We start from the raw sequence: 17,433 nt of genomic DNA on the forward strand, positions 1-17,433 counted from the left end.
ATTCAAAGGTTTCTTCCTTAAATTTTCAGACGGACGTAAACAAATCTGAAAGTGATCCTTAAACCGAAAGATACTCATTCTAGATCAGAAACAGTCAAATTAATTACAACTTCAAGAAATCGGAGAAATACAGTCTATGCGACAGCTGCAGCCACAAAAACCAGCCAGTCAGGACGATATGAGCAGCACAACTTCTGAACAGGTATTTCAAAGCCTATCTTGACCCCTTAAGCTTGGGCGTTTTAATGTTTTCTGTTATATTCTTATAAATCTTAATAGTTCCACTAAGTTTTAAATGAAAGTTGTGGTTTTCTTGCCTATTATAAAATCCGAGAAGTGTCACATTCCCAATATTTGAGAGTGGGCTTCTTCAAATGTCACCGAGACAGTTTACTCGGGGCGTGGGGGAGGGACAAATCAAAAACAAACTTAATCCCGTCCTTAACAAATATCTATAAACCATCACTTATAACAGTTGTGGTTGGAATATGATTGACGTGGATATGTCCGATTTTGCCACAGGCTAACCAAGACACACAGAGACCTAGGCACTAGGAAGTGAGAATCTGTTCTTACCATTCTCCAATGAAAATCAGTACTTCCTATAAATGAACTAAGAGTTTCTGCAGTACTGAAGCCAGAAATTTGTATCTTTCGATCTGGTCCAGAGGGTGACCTGCTGTGTCTTCCCATCCCCCAGCCCCGTTTTTGCCACAATTTGCAGTATATTACTTTCTCTAAGTGACTGAGCCTCAAGCTGCAACCATATCCCCCCCCCCCCAGTGCCACAAGTTGTTGCAGCAGCACCTGCCTTGCCTTACCTGAGCTCCAGGTCATCCAACGTTCCAACACGGCGCCAGCCCAACCACCCGCTCGGTGTGCGCAGACGCAGCCCACAGCCCACAGCCCAGCCAACGTCAGAGGAACTACAATTCCCAGAAGGCTTTACTACCTGGACGGCTGATCGTAAATCATCCCCTAAAAATGTCAAATTTACCTATGGAAAAAACACACCGTGTCAAGCGCGCCGTTGGTTCGCCTATTTGCGGCTTGCTACCTTCTGATAAACGTTTTGAAGCGGGCTCCCGTCTCGAGGTCACGTGCCAGACCGAGCCGCGCCTCTATTGTCCACGCGGGGGGCGGGGTGTGCCGAAGGATCACGTGGTGTCTGACTGGCTGAGACCCCTGTGAATCAGAATGGTTACAGCACCGTCATCTTTCACAGATGGAAGGATGAGAACCTATTGCACAGCACAGAACGAGAGCATTTGGCCTGTCGTGTCCCTGCATGCTCTCTGCGAGAGCAACTCAGCTCGACCCACTCCACCGCCTTTTCCCCATGGATCTGCAATTTGTTTCTTTTTAGCTCGCTAGGCAATTCCCTTTCCAAGATAATAAATGCAAAATACTGCGGATGCTGGAAATCTGAAATAAAAACAAGAAATGCTGGAACCACTCAGCAGGTCTGGCAGCATCTGTGGAAAGAGAAGCAGAGTTAACGTTTCGGGTCAGTGACCCTTCTTCGGAACTGACAAATATTAAAAATGTCACAGGTTATAAGCAAGTGAGGTGGGGGTGGGGCAAGAGATAACAAAGGAGAAGGTGCAGATTGGACAAGGCCACATAGCTGACCAAAAGGTCATGGAGCAAAGGCAAACAATATGTTAATGGTGTTCTTTCTTTCTTTTGGGCCTCCTTATCTCGAGAGACAATGGATACGCGCCTGGAGGTGGTCAGTGGTTTGTGAAGCAGCGCCTGGAGTGGCTATAAAGGCCAATTCTGGAGTGACAGGCTCTTCCACAGGTGCTGCAGAGAAATTTGTTTGTTGGGGCTGTTGCACAGTTGGCTCTCCCCTTGCGCCTCTGTCTTTTTTCCTGCCAACTACTAAGTCTCTTCGACTCGCCACAATTTAGCCCTGTCTTTATGGCTGCCCGCCAGCTCTGGCGAATGCTGGCAACTGACTCCCACGACTTGTGATCAATGTCACACGATTTCATGTCGCGTTTGCAGACGTCTTTATAACGGAGACATGGACGGCCGGTGGGTCTGATACCAGTGGCGAGCTCGCTGTACAATGTGTCTTTGGGGATCCTGCCATCTTCCATGCGGCTCACATGGCCAAGCCATCTCAAGCGCCGCTGACTCAGTAGTGTGTATAAGCTGGGGGTGTTGGCCGCTTCAAGGACTTCTGTGTTGGAGATATAGTCCTGCCACCTGATGCCAAGTATTCTCCGAAGGCAGCGAAGATGGAATGAATTGAGACGTCGCTCTTGGCTGGCATACGTTGTCCAGGCCTCGCTGCCGTAGAGCAAGGTACTGAGGACACAGGCCTGATACACTCGGACTTTTGTGTTCCGTGTCAGTGCGCCATTTTCCCACACTCTCTTGGCCAGTCTGGACATAGCAGTGGAAGCCTTACCCATGCGCTTGTTGATTTCTGCATCTAGAGACAGGTTACTGGTGATAGTTGAGCCTAGGTAGGTGAACTCTTGAACCACTTCCAGAGCGTGGTCGCCAATATTGATGGATGGAGCATTTCTGACATCCTGCCCCATGATGTTCGTTTTCTTGAGGCTGATGGTTAGGCCAAATTCATTGCAGGCAGACGCAAACCTGTCGATGAGACTCTGCAGGCATTCTTCAGTGTGAGATGTTAAAGCAGCATCGTCAGCAAAGAGGAGTTCTCTGATGAGGACTTTCCGTACTTTGGACTTCGCTCTTAGACGGGCAAGGTTGAACAACCTGCCCCCTGATCTTGTGTGGAGGAAAATTCCTTCTTCAGAGGATTTGAACGCATGTGAAAGCAGCAGGGAGAAGAAAATCCCAAAAAGTGTGGGTGCGAGAACACAGCCCTGTTTCACACCACTCAGGATAGGAAAGGGCTCTGATGAGGAGCCACCATGTTGAATTGTGCCTTTCATATTGTCATGGAATGAGGTGATGATACTTAGTAGCTTTGGTGGACATCCGATCTTTTCTAGTAGTCTGAAGAGACCACGTCTGCTGACGAGGTCAAAGGCTTTGGTGAGATCAATGAAAGCAATGTAGAGGGGCATCTGTTGTTCACGGCATTTCTCCTGTATCTGACGAAGGGAGAACAGCATGTCAATAGTCGATCTCTCTGCACGAAAGCCACACTGTGCCTCAGGGTAGACGCGCTCGGCCAGCTTCTGGAGCCTGTTCAGAGCGACTCGAGCAAAGACTTTCCCCACTATGCTGAGCAGGGAGATTCCATGGTAGTTGGTGCAGTCACCGCGGTCACCTTTGTTTTTATAGAGGGTGATGATGTTGGCATCGCGCATGTCCTGGGGTACTGCTCCCTCGTCCCAGCACAGGCATAGCAGTTCATGTAGTGCTGAGAGTATAGCAGGCTTGGCACTCTTGATTATTTCAGGGGTAATGCTGTCCTTCCCAGGGGCTTTTCCGCTGGCTAGGGAATCAATGGCATCACTGAGTTCCGATTTGGTTGGCTGTATGTCCAGCTCATCCATGACTGGTAGAGGCTGGGCTGCATTGAGGGCAGTCTCAGTGACAGCATTCTCCCTGGAGTACAGTTCTAGGTAGTGCTCAACCCAGCGGTCCATCTGTTTGCGTTGGTCAGTGATTATGTCCCCCGATTTAGATTTGAGGGGGGTGATCTTCTTGATGGTTGGCCCAAGAGCTCTCTTCATGCCATCATACATTCCTCTGATGTTTCCGGTGTCTGAGGCCAGCTGAATATGACTGCATAGGTGTTGCCAGTAGTCGTTTGCGCAACGCCTAGCTGTTCTTTGTGCAGTACTTCTGGCTGCTTTAAGTGCTGCGGATGTTAAATCGCTGGGGGCTTTCTTGTAGTTCAAGAGTGCAATGCGCTTAGCGGCTATGACAGGTTCCAGCTCTTCATTATGAGATTGAAACCAGTCTGCATTTCTCTTCGCACTTTTGCCGTAGGTGGTCAAAGCTGACTCATAGATGGCGTCTCTGATGTGGGCCCACTTGGTCTCAGCATCCCCTGTGGGAGTGTTTTGAAGGGCTGTTACAAGTGAATTTAGAAATTTTTGTAACAGCTGTGGGTGAGAAATTCTGCTCGTGTTGATGCGCGGGTGGCCCTTCTGCTTGGAATGATGCAACTTCTTTGGTCTGAGTCTAACCTTGCTGCACACCAGGGAGTGGTCGGTGTCGCAGTCCGCACTGTGGAAGCTGCGTGTGATTTGAACACTGTTTAAGGCGGCTCGCCTTGTGACAATGAGGTCTAGCTGGTGCCAACGACGTGATCTTGGGTGCCTCCATGAAACCTGGTGACAGGGTTTAGTGTGAAAGAACGAGTTGGTGATGCAGAGGTTATGATAGGTACACAACTCAAGCAGTCTCTGCCCGTTCTCATTCATCCTTCCAACGCCATAGTGCCCAAGGCAGGAGGGCCATGAGTCATGGTCGGCCCCAACCCTGGCATTAAAGTCTCCCAGCAGGAATAGGTGTTCGGTGTTGGGGATGCTGCTAATGATGTTATGGAGTTGTTCATAGAACTGGTCTTTAGCTTCAGGTGCGGAGCAGAGTGTTGGAGCATAGATGCTGAGTAGGTGTACTGGACCAGAGGTGGTGAGCACTCGGATGGACAGTATGCGTTCCGAGCCATTTGAGGGAGGCTCTATCATGCTGAGCAAGGAGTTTCTGATGGCGAAGCCCACTCCATGCTGTCTTGGTTCTTCAGGATCCCTGCCCTGCCAGAAGAAGGTGTAGTCTTGCTCTGCTAGAGAGCCACTCGCGGGGAGGCGAGTCTCCTGAAGTTCCTTAATGGTGTGTTGAAAGACAAAGCATCAGTACAGAATAGGTGTTAATGGACTGAATATTGAACAGCAGCAAGTGCAAACATGAAAAAAAAACAGTTGGTAAGCAAACTGAACAAAACTAAGATGAAATGAAATAAATGCAAAAAAAAGGTAAAAAATGTAAAAAAAGAAAAAAACAATTAAAAATGAAAGTAAAATGGTGGGCTGTCATGCTCTGAAATTATTGAACTCAATGTTCAGTCCGGCAGGCTGTAGTGTGCCTAATCGGTAGATGAGATGCTGTTCCTCGAGCTTGCGTTGATGTTCACTGGAACACTGCAGCAATCCCAGGACAGAGATGAGAGCAGGGGGGAGTGTTGAAATGGCCAGCAACCAGAAGCTCAGGGTTCTGCTTGCGGACCGAGCGGAGGTGTTCCGCAAAACGGTCACCCAGTCTGCACTTTCCAAAGTCACAATTGAATCTGCCTCCACCACACTCTCAGGCAGTGCATTCCAAATCCTGACCACTTGCGTAAAAAGAGTGTTTCCCTATGTTCTGGTTGGTTCTTTTCTCAGTCACCTTGTATCCTGTGGTTCTGGACCCATCCTCCAGTGGGAACATTAAAGCAAAATACTGCAGATGCTGGAAATATGAAATAAAAACAAAGTGCTGGAAATGATCAGCAGGTCAGGCAGCATCTGTGGAGAGAGAAGCAGAATTAATGTTTCAGGTCTGTTCTGATGAAAGGTCACAGATCCCAATGGTTTCTCTCTAGCCACTTGTGTAGACCCTTATGATATCGAACACCTCCATCAAATCCCCTCTCAACGTTCTCTTCAAGCAGAACTTCTCCAATCTAGCCATGTAACTGAAATCCCTAATGCCTGGAACCATTCTTATAAGTCTTTCCTGCACCCTCTCTAAAGCCTTGACATACTTCCTAGTGTGGTGCCCAAAATTGGGCACTGTACTCCCATTGAGGCCAAACCAGAGTTTTAGAAAGGTTCATCATAGCTTCCTTGTTTTTGTACTCTATCTTTCTGTCCATAAAGCCTAGAATCCCAGAAGCTGTTTTCACAACTTCTTTAACAGACCCTGCCACCTTTAACTGTTTGTGCATGTAGACAGCCACATCTCTCTGTTCCTGCACACCCTTTAGAATTGTACCCTTTGTTTTATAAATGTGCCACTTTAAACATCTCTGCATTAAATTTCATTTGCCACGTGTCTGCCACATGGCTGAAGGCACTGGATACTGCAAAGGCTATGGGCCCTGACAACATTCCGGCAATAGTATTGAAGACATTTGCTCCAGAACTTGCCATGCCCCAAGCCAAGCTGTTCCAGGACAGCTACAACACTGGCATCAACTGCCAATGTGTAAAATTGCCCAGGTATGTCCTGTGCACAAAAAGCAGGTCAAATCCAACCTGGCCAACTACAGGCTACTCTCGAGCATCAGCAAAGTGATGGAAGGGGTACTCGACAGTGCTATCAAGCGGCACTTGCTCAGCATTACCCTGCTCACTGATACTCAGTTTGGGTTTCTCCAGGGCCACTCAGCTCCTGACCTCATTACAGCCTTGGTCCAAACATGGACAAAAGAGCTGAACTCCAGAAGTGAGGTGAGAATGACTGCCCTTGACAACATATCAGCATTTGACCGAGTATGGCATCAAGGAATCCTAGAAAAACTGGAGTCAATAGGAATCAGGGGGAAAACCCTCCACTGGCTGAAGTTATACCTAGCACAAAGAAAGATGGTTATGGTTGTTGGAGGTCAACCATTTCAATCCCAGGACATCACTGCAGGGGTTCCTCAGGGAAGTGTCCTAGGCCCAACCATCTTCAGCTGCTTCATCAGTGACCTTCCCTCCATCATAAGGTCAGAAGTGGGAATGTTCGCTGATGATTGCACAATGTTCAGCACCAATCACAACTCCTCAGATACGGAAGCAGCCCATGTCCATATGCAATAAGACCTGGACAACATCCAGGCTTGGACTGATAAGTGGCAAGTAACATTTGTGCCACACAAGTGCCAGCAATGACCATCTCCAACAAGAGAGAAGCTAACCATCTCCCCTTGACATTCAATGGCATTACCATCGCTGAATCCCTCATTATCAACGTCTGGGGGTTACCATTGACCAGAAACTGAACTGGACGAGCCACATAAATGCTGTGGCTACAAGAGCAGGTCAGAGGCTGGGAATTCTGCGACGAGCAACTCACCTCTTTTCTCCCTAAAGCCTGTCCACCATCTACAAGGCACAAGTCAGGAGTGTGATGGAATACTCTACACTTGCCTGGATGGGTGCAGCTCCAACAACACTCAAGGAGCTCAACACAATCCAGGACAAAGCAGACTGCTTAATTGGCACCCCATCCACCACCCTCAACATTTATTCCCTCCACCACCAACGCACAGTGGCAGCAGTGTGTTCCATCTACAAGATGTACTGCAGCATCTCACCAAAGCTCCTTCGACAGCAACTTCCAAATCCACGACCTCTACCACCTGGAAGGACAAGGGCAACATGGGAATACCACCACCTGCAAGTTCCCCTCCAAGCCACACACCATCCTGACTTGGAACTATATCACTGCTCCTTCACTGATGCTGGGTCAGAATCCTGGAACTCACTTCCTAACAGCACTGTTGGTGTACCTACACCCCAAGGACTGCAACGGTACAAGAAGACAGCCCACCACCACCTTCTCAAGGGCAATTAGGGAAGGGCAATAAATGCTGGCCTAGCCAGCAACACCCACATCCCACGAATGAATAAAAAAAAATTCCACCAGTCTGTTTATGTCCTCTCGAGGTCTATCACTATTCTCCTCACAGTTCACAATAGTTCCAAGTTTTGTGTCATCTGCAAATTTTGAAATTGTGCCCTGCACACCCAGGTCTAGGTCATTAATATATATCAAATAAACATCAGTGACATCATCTGAAAGCAGGACGTTAGTTTTCACGTGTATGCTGACAACACTCAGCTCGACCTCACCACCACTTCTCTCGACTCCCCCACTGTTGCTAAATTATCAGACTGCATATCCGACATCCAGTACTGGAGCAGAAATTTCTTCCTATTAAATATTGGGAAAACTGAAGCCATTGTTTTTGGGTCCCACTCCAAACTCTGTTTGCTAGCTCTTGACTCCATCCTTCTCCCTGGCAACTTTCTGAGATAAAGCCTGTCTGTTCACAACCCTGGTGTCAAGTTTGACCCTGAGAAGATCTTCAGACCTCAAATTTATGCCATGACCAAGACCGTCTATTTCCATCTCCGTAACATTGCCCAACTTCGCCATTGTCTCAGCTCATCTGCTGCTGAAATCCTCATTCATGCTTTTGTTACCTCCAGACTTGACTATTCCAACGCACTCCTGGCTGGTCTCCCACATTAGGGGCCTGCTTTAGGTCGGGAAAAAGACCCTGACCACCCCAACCGAACCACAGCAGACCCGAGCCCGACCCAGCCCGAGTCTCTCCGATTTTGCTCCGAGCCCGACCCGACCCGAACCCGTCCCGACTCAGCCCAACCCGAGCCTGACCCAACCATCCCTTTACTTACCGTTCTGACACCGAACCTGCAAGAATCAGCGGCGCATGCGCAAAGATGGCATAGTAACATCACTCGCTCACTACGCAGACTCAGTTTCGTCCCGGACGCCCAGCTCAGGTAAGTTTTTTACTTTTAATACTTACCAGCAGACCACTTACCATATGTGACCGGCCCTGCCCGACCCGACTCGACCTGAACTCGCCCCGACCTGACTTGAGCCCGAAAGCCGGCCCCGGAAGATGGGCCCGACTGGACCCGAACCTGACACATGTTGTTGGGTCCCATCGGGTTCGGGTCAGGTAGCAGGCCTCTTTACCATATTCTATTCTCTGTAAACTTGAGGTCATCCAAAACTCTGCTTCCCATGTCTTAACTCATACCAAGTCCCTATCATCCCTGTGCTTGCTGACCTACATTGGCTCCCAGTCAAGCAATGTCTTGGTTTTAAAATTCTCATCCTTGTTTTCAAACCCCTACATGGCCTCGCCCCTCCCTATCTCTGTAATCTCATCCAGCCTCACAACCCTCCAAGATATCTGTGCTCTTCTAATTCTGGCTCTTGTGCATCCCTGATTTTAATCACTCCACCACTGGTGCCACGCATTCAGTTGCCTCGGCCCCAAGCTCTGAAATACCCTCCCTACACCTCTCCGCCTCTCTACCTCACATTCCTACTTGCATGCCAAACAGTGGATGCAGCATGCAATAGACAGGGCAAAGTGATCCTACAACCAACCAGATCAGATCTAAGCTCTGCAATCTTGCCACATCCAGTCGTGAATGGTGGTGGACAATTAAACAACTAACAGGACAATGGGGGAGCCCAGCACATCAGTGCAAAAGACAAGGCTGAAGCATTTGCATCCACCTTCATCCAGAGGTTCTGAGTGGGTGATCCATCCCGGCCTCCTCCTGAGGTCCCCAGCATCATAGATGCCGGTCTTCAGCCAATCTAATTCATTACATGTGATATCAAGAAACGGCTAAAGGCACTGGATACTGCAAAGGTTATGGGCCCTGACAACATTTCGGCAATAGTACTGAAGACTTGTGCTCCAGAACTTGCTGCACCCCTAGCCAGTACAGCTACAACACTGGCACCCAACCGGCAATGTGGAAAATTGCCCAGGTATGTCCTGTACATAAAAAGAAGGACAAATCCAACCCGGATAATTACTGCCCTATCAGTCTACTCTCGATCATCAGTAATGTAATGGAAAGGGTCATCAACAGTGCTATCCAGCGGCACTTGCTCATCAATAACCTGCTCACTGATGCTCAGTTTGGGTTCCACCAAGGCCACTCAGCTCCTGACCTCATTACAACCTTGGTTCAAAGATGGACAAAAAAGCTGAACTCCAGAGGTGAGGTGAGAGTGACTGCCCTTGACATCAAGGCAGCATTTGACTGAGTATGGCATCAAGGAACCCTAGAAAAACAGGACTCAATAGGAATAGGCTTTTCTGAATGGAGGGATGTGACTAGTGGTGTTCCGCAGGGATCAGTGCTGGGACCTTTGCTGTTTGTGGTATATATAAATGATTTGGAGGAAAATGTAGCTGGTCTGATTAGTAAGTTTGCGGACGACACAAAGGTTGGTGGAGTTGCGGATAGTGATGAGGATTGTCAGAGGATACAGCAGGATATAGATCGGTTGGAGACTTGGGCAGAGAAATGGCAGATGGAGTTTATTTATTTTTATTATTTAGAGATACAGCACTGAAACAGGCCCTTCGGCCCACCGAGTCTGTGCCGACCAACAACCACCCATTTATACTAACCCTACAGTAATCCCATATTCCCTATCACCTACCTACACTAGGAGCAATTTACAACGGCCAATTTACCTATCACCTGCAAGTTTTTGGCTGTGGGAGGCAACCGGAGCACCCGGCAAATCCCACGCGGTCACAGGGAGAACTTGCAAACTCCGCACAGGCAGTACCCAGAATCGAACCCGGGTCGCTGGAGCTGTGAGGCTGCGGTGCTAACCACTGCGCCACTGTGCCGCCCAGACAAATGTGAGGTAATGCATTTTGGAAGGTCTAATGCAGGTGGGAAGTATACAGTAAATGGCAGAACCCTTAGAAGTATTGACAGGCAGAGAGATCTGGGCGTACAGGTCCACAGGTCGCTGAAAGTGGCAACGCAGGTCGATAAGGTAGTCAAGAAGGCATATGGCATGCTTGCCTTCATCGGTCAGGGCATACAGTATAAAAATTGGCAAGTCATGCTGCAGCTGTACAGAACTTTAGTTAGGCCACACTTAGAATATTGCGTGCAATTCTGGTCGCCACACTACCAGAAGGACGTGGAGGCTTTGGAGAGGGTACAGAAGAGGTTTACCAGGATGCTGCCTGGTCTGGAGGGCATTAGCTATGAGGAGAGGTTGGATAAACTCGGATTGTTTTCACTGGAACGACGGAGGTGGAGGGGCGACATGATAGAGGTTTACAAAGTTATGAGCGGCATGGACAGAGTGGATAGTCAAAAGCTTTTTCACAGGGTGGAAGAGTCAGTTACTAGGGGACATAGGTTTAAGGTGAGGAGGGCAAAGTTTAGAGGGGTTGTGCGAGGCAAGTTCTTTACACAGAGGGTGGTGAGTGCCTGGAACTTGCTGCCAGGGGAGGTGGTGGAAGCAGGTACGATAGTGATGTTTAAGAGGCATCTTGACAAATACATGAATAGGATGGGAATAGAGGGATTTGGTCCCCGGAAGTGCAGAAGGTTTTAGTTTAGGCAGGCATCAAGATCGGCGCAGGCTTGGAGGGCCGAATGGCCTGTTCCTGTGCTGTACTGTTCTTTGTTCTTTGTTCTTTGACTCAGGGGGAGAACTCTCCGCTGGTTGGAGTCATACCTAGCACAAAAGATGGCTGTGAGGTCAATCATCTCAGTCCCATGGCATCACTGCAGGAGTTCCTCAGGGTAGTGTCCTAGGCCCAACCATCTTCAGCTGCTTCATCAATGACCTTCCCTCTATCATAAGGTCTGAAGTGGGGATGTTCGCTGACGATTGCACAATATTCAGCACCATTCGTGACTCCTCAAATACTGAAGTAGCCTATGTCCAATATGCAGCAAGACCTGGACAACATCAATAACATTCGTGCCACACAACTACCAGGCAATGACCTTCTCAAACAAGAGAGAATCTAACCATCTCCCCTTGATGTCCAATGGCATTATCATCACTGAATCCCCCACTATCAACATTCTGGAGGTTACCATTGACCAGAAACTGAACTGGACCAGCCACAAAAATGCTGTGGCTACAAGAGCAGGTCAGAGGCTGGGAATTCTGCAGTGAGTAACTCACCTCCTGTCTCCCCAAAACCTGTCCACCTCAAGACACAAGTCAGGAGTGTGATGGAAAACTCTCCACTTGCCTGGATGGGTGCAGCTCCAACAATACTCAAGAAGCCCGACATCATCCAGGACAAAGCAGCCGGCTTGATTGGCACCGCTTCCATCACCTTCAAAGTTCACACCCTCCACCACCGACGCACATTGGCAGCAGTGTGTTCCATCTACATGATGCTCTGCAACAACGCACCAAAGATCCTTCAACAGCACCTTCCAAACCGTGACCTCTACCACCTAGAAGGACAAGGGCAGCAGTTGCTTGGGAACATCACCACCTGCAAGTTCCCCTCCACACCACACACCACCCTGACTTGGAACTATATTGCCGTTCATTCACTGTCGCTGGGTGAAATTCATGGAACTCCTTTCCTGACAGCATTGTTGGTGTATCTACACCCCAAGGACCACAGCGGTTCAAGAAGGCAGCTTACCATCACCTTCTCAAAGGTAATTTGGGATGGGCCTAGCAGACATGCCCACATCCCACAAACGAATAAAAAAAATTACCCTCATCAATAATATCTGTTATCTAATCACAAAGCTCAATCAAGTTAGTTATACACAATTTGCCTTTAACAAATCTGTGCTGGCTGTCCATGATTAATCCCCACTTGTCCAAGTGGGCGGCACAGTGGCGCAGTGGTTAGCACCGCAGCCTCACAGCTCCAGCGACCCGGGTTCAATTCTGGGTACTGCCTGTGTGGAGTTTGCAAGTTCTCCCTGTGTCTGTGTGGGTTTCCTCCGGGTGCTCCGGTTTCCTCCCACATGCCAAAGACTTGCAGGTTGATCGATAAATTGGCCATTAACAATTGCCCCTAGTATAGGTAGGTGGTAGGGAAATATAGGGACAGGTGGGGATGTGGTAGGAATATGGAATTAGTGTAGGATTAGTATAAATGGGTGGTTGATGGTCAGCACAGACTCGGTGGGCTGAAGGGCCTGTTTCAGTGCTGTATCTCTAAACTAAACTAAACTGACTGTTAATAGTGCCCCAGATTATCGTCTCTAAAAGTTTTCTGACCGCCAAGATTAAACTGACTGGCCTGTAGTAATATTTGCAATTCTCCAGTCTTCTCGCACACCCCTGCATTTAAGGAGGGTTTGATGATTATGGCCAGTGCCTCCACAATTGCCTCCCTCAGCATCCCATCTGCTCCTGGTAACAACTTTAATTCCAGCCTGCCTTTCTAATACTTACACTTCATCAATTTTTAGCCCATTCAGTGTCTCAACTACCACCCCTTTCACTATGACTTTGACTGCATCTTATTCCTTGGTAAAGATAGATGTAAAGTACTCATTTAGTACCTCAGCCTTGCTCTCTGCCTCCATGTGTAGATCCCCTTTTTGGTCCCTAATCAGCCTCACCCCTTGGTGGGTGGCGGAGAGGGGGGAAGGGCAAGCACTTTCTCTGGGACATAAGGCGCAAATCTTGGGAATTGTTTCAGATTTAGCTGGTTCAACCAAAAAGTTAGTAACACATTGCCAGGAGGAGAGTGCTTGCAGAATGATTGGTGCTATCCGCTGTCACTCTTACTGGCCATTGTTCTGTGATGATGGATCGAGGTCAAGGAGGATCGCCAAGAGGTAAAGAGCCAGCAGGCCTCGTTGTTTGCTGCGGAGGCCTCCAAGATCATCTTCCGGTCCAGAGTCTGCTCCGTTGACCAGGATGACGTGCTCGCATTTGTTCTTCCAAAAGGTACACAGAGAGAGCAGCCTGAAGGAAGAGGAAAGCACGGTAACGTCAATTCAGTCTGACATACTAAGGATTAGCAAATCCTTTTATGCTGGGCTGTACGACGTGAAGTCCTCGGACAGAAAGGCTTCACAGTCCTTTCTGTCATCTATCACGGAAGTCTTAGAAGACAGAACATGGGAGAGTCTGGACAAACCGTTAACTCTGGATGAGCTGACAAAGGCCGTTAGGTCCTTTGAGACGAGTAAAATTCCCGGATGCGATGGCTTACCAGTTGAGTTGTATTTGATTCTGTGGGACTGGATCGGACCAGACCTGCTGGAAGTGTACGAGAGTAAGCTTCTCGCTGGCAGCATGTCCGAATCCATGAGGAAATGCATCATCACCCTCATCTACAAAAGGAAGGGGGAGAGGGCGGAAATCAGAAATTGGCAGCCCATCTCACTGCTTAATGTAGACGACAGGATTCTGTCCAAAGTCATTGCCAGTCGGGTCAAGTCTGCTCTGGAGTTGGTGATTCACCCTGATCAGACCTGTACAGTACCCGGCAGGAAGATCTCTGATAGCTTTGCACTACTCTGGGATACGATTTCCTATGTGCAAGACAGGGGGGGTGGACACCTGCTTCATCAGCTTGGACCAGGACACGGTTTTTGACAGGTTATCGCACACCTACATGATGGATGTGCTCTCCAAAATGGGGTTTGGGGAGGGAGTCCGCAGTTGGATCCAACTGCTCTACACAGACATCAGTAGTGCAGTCTCAATCAATGGGTGGGAATCAGAAAGTTTCCTGATCAAATTTGGAGTCAGACAGGGCTGCCCTCTCTCCCCAGTCTTGTTTGTTGGCTGTATCAAACCTTTTGCTGAGTCCATTCGGAAGGATGCGGCCGAACAGGGGTGACAATCCCAGGCAGCGGAGGCACTCAGGTCAAAGCCTCCCTGTACATGGACAATGTCGCCGTCTTCTGATCGGATCTGCGGTCTGTTTGCAGGATGATGAGCACCTGCGACCAGTTCAAAATGGCCTCGGGAGCCAAAGTAAATTGTGGCAAGAGTGAGGCCATGTTCTTGGAGAAGAGAAGGTTGAGAGGTGATTTGATAGATGTATTCAAAATCATGAGGGATCTGGACAGAGTAGATAGAGAGAAACTGTTCCCACTCATGAAAGGATCAAGAACAAGAAGGCACAAATTTAAAGTATTAGGTAAGAGAAGCAAAAGTGACATGAGGAAAAACTTTTTCATGCAGTGAGTGGTTAAGGTCCGGAATGCCCTGCCTGAGAGTGTGGTGGAGGCAGGTTCAATTGAAGCATTCAAAAGGGAATTAGACAGTTATATGGAAAGGAAGAATGTGCAGGATTATGGGGAGAAGGCAGGGGAATGGAACTGAGGGAATAGCTCTTTCAGACAGCCAGTGTGGACACGATGGGCCGAATGGCCTCCTTCTGCATGTCATGCTTCTGTGATTCTGTGATTCTTTGGGAACTGGGCTGACCGATCCTTTGTTCCCTTCCCCGTCAGGTCAGACTACCTGAAGGTGCTGGGGATATAGTTCGGAGGGGCCAGGGCATACGCCAAAATCTGGATGGAGCGGATAGCTATGGTAAAATATAAAGTGAGCATGTGGGAGCAGCATTCTCTTTCCATTGCGGGTAAGAACCTGGTCATCAGGTGCGAGGCTCTCACGTTGTTACCCCACTCCTGCACTGTGGCTGTCACCTGAGCCATCTTCCACTTTATCTGGAGATCAAAAATGGACCGTGTCCGCAGGGACATGATGTTCAAACCTCTGGATAAAGGGGGAAAAAACATACCCAATGTCGCCCTCATCCTGACGGCCATCTATGTGTGCAGCTGCATCAAGTCGTGTGTAGAAGACCAGTTTGCAAACACCAAGTGTCACTATGTGGTGAGGTTTCATCTGTCCCTAGTGTTGTGAGGGATGAGTCTGGCCACATTGCCATGGAACGCTCCTATCAGTTGGACTGTGCTGTACCACCTATCCTTGGTAGAAAAGTTTGTGCAGAAAATACCTTTGACCTCAAATCCATCAGGCCTGCATGGATTGTCCTCAGGTCCTGCAGGAAAAGTAGATGGTGGATCATGTCAGATGGTTGCCAGAGCAGACTGCCAGTCAGTTGGCAGAATGCCTCATCGCCAGAACTTTCAAACAAGCACCAAGATGTAGCTTGGCTTTTGCTGAGTAAGGCACACCCCATCAGATCCTTCCTGCACACCCGGAGTCTCACTGCCTCCGCACGCTACCCTCGAGGTGGCTGTGGTGGGGAAGAGACCGTCGCCCACCTCCTTCTGGAGTGTGCCTTTGCAAAGCAGGTCTGCAGTGGTTTTTGTCAAGTTTCATCCTGAGCAGCTCTGTAACACAGCAGTCTGTGCACACTGAGATAAACATCAACTGCTGCTGGAGGACCATCAACTCGGTGAAAGATGCTATTTGGTCTGCCCGAAATTTGCTGGTCTTCCAGTGCAAAGAGTTGGCCACGACTGAGTGTTGCAGACTGGCACATTCCAAGGTCCAGGACTACATGCTGAGGAATGCACTAAAGCTTGGGGCAGCAGCCGCAAAGGCTCAATGGGGAGAGGCCACTGTGTAAGCCCCTCCCGCCATAATATACTGAGGGGCTGGAACCCGTGTAAAACTCCTCGGCCTGTATGCACGAAAATATGTTTTGCTGTGCAATGCAAATGTACATTGCATGTAAAATGGAATGGCAAGGGTTGTAAGGCAACTCATGTTCTGTATCGAAGGAAACTGCTTTCTTTTGCACTTTCTGGAATGTCAACTTAGAACTGTTTTGCAATGTATTGTTACAGATTTTTATGAATAAAGTATATTTTTGGAAAAAAATGAGCTAGCTGATTTCAGCCAGGGCAGGAGTAGTGCATTTGGTTTCTGTATTGCTGAGCTTGCTGCGGGCAAAATCAAATTCCCACTCCAATTACATTCCAACCAATATTGTTAGAATGTGTGATTGTGTAGATATGGGGTGTGGATAGGATTAAGTCCAAGGCTCAAACATTCCTTCCAGGTGAAGCAGCGATTTACTTGTACTTCCTTCAATTTAGTATACTGTATTCGCTGCTCACAATGCGGTCTCCTCTATACTGGGGAGACCAAACGTGGACTGGGTGACCGCTTTGCGGAATACCTCTGCTCAGTCCAAAAGCATGGCCCCAAGCTTCCGGATGCTTGCCATTTCAACACCACCACCCCCAGCATCCCCCCCCCCACCACCCCCCGCTCTCATGCCAACATTTCTGTCTTTGGCCTGCTGCAGTGTTCCAGTGAACATCTTTTGATCTTTCGATTAGGCACTGTAAAGCCTTGTGGACTGAACATTGAGTTTGTTAACTTCAGAACATGACTGACCTTTTTTTATATTTTATTTTATATTTTAACCATGTGCCTGTTTTTTATGTAGTCAGAGCTGCTCATTATTCTGCTACTAACACTCTCTCTGGACTTATGCTTTGTCTTTCACCACAAGCACTAACACATTCTTTGCCTTTGTCCCAGGACAGATTTGTTATTTAATCTCTCCTGGCTTTGCCCTATCAAACACCTTTCCCTTTGTTCTCTTCCCCCGCCCCCTCCACCCACCTCCCCCCTCCCTTCATTTGCTTAAAACCTAATTCTATTCTAACCTTTGCCAGTTCTGATGAAAGGTCACAGACCTGAAACGTTAACTCCTTTTCTCTCTCCACAGATGCTACCTGACCTGCAGAGTAATTCCAGCACTTTCTGTTTTTATTTCAGATTTCCAGCATCTGCAGTATTTTGCTTTTATTTTATTTAAGTTTGCTTTTGATCCTTTCACCTTCTCCCTCCCCCACTCTCGAATAAACTGCTGATATTTTAAATGCTTAGCTCAGTGGTAGCACTCTTCCTCTGAGTCAGGAAAGTCATGGTTTCAATTCCCACAACAGAGGGTTTGAACAGCTAAGGCTGACCTTTCAGTGCAGTATTGAGAGAGTGATGCATTGTCAGAGGTGCTGTCTTTTAGATGAGACATTAATCCAGTGTCCCATC

General features: G+C 48.3%; 2 protein-coding genes across 11 annotated transcripts in view; one reads left to right on the forward strand and one right to left on the reverse strand.

The window, feature by feature from the left end:
* The window catches only part of slc38a9 (solute carrier family 38 member 9), a 90,484-nt gene extending 89,385 nt beyond the window's left edge, over nt 1-1,099 (reverse strand). The window contains exon 1 of one of the 6 annotated variants that reach the window (XM_068033183.1): nt 1,058-1,099. The gene's annotated coding sequence lies outside the window, so the exon portion shown is untranslated. Of the gene's footprint in view, nt 1-821; nt 922-997 lie in introns of those variants that run through there. The other 5 variants (XM_068033175.1, XM_068033193.1, XM_068033213.1 and 2 more) reach the window with 5 other exon arrangements.
* ddx4 (DEAD (Asp-Glu-Ala-Asp) box polypeptide 4) overlaps nt 23-17,433 on the forward strand; it is a 163,119-nt gene continuing 145,708 nt past the window's right edge. For all 5 annotated transcript variants that reach the window (XM_068033103.1, XM_068033076.1, XM_068033140.1 and 2 more), the window contains exon 1: nt 23-202. The gene's annotated coding sequence lies outside the window, so the exon portion shown is untranslated. The remainder of the gene's footprint in view (nt 203-17,433) is intronic.

This window comes from Heterodontus francisci, chromosome 1 (assembly GCF_036365525.1).
Source record: "Heterodontus francisci isolate sHetFra1 chromosome 1, sHetFra1.hap1, whole genome shotgun sequence".
In the NCBI taxonomy this organism is placed as follows: Eukaryota; Metazoa; Chordata; class Chondrichthyes; order Heterodontiformes; family Heterodontidae; genus Heterodontus; species Heterodontus francisci.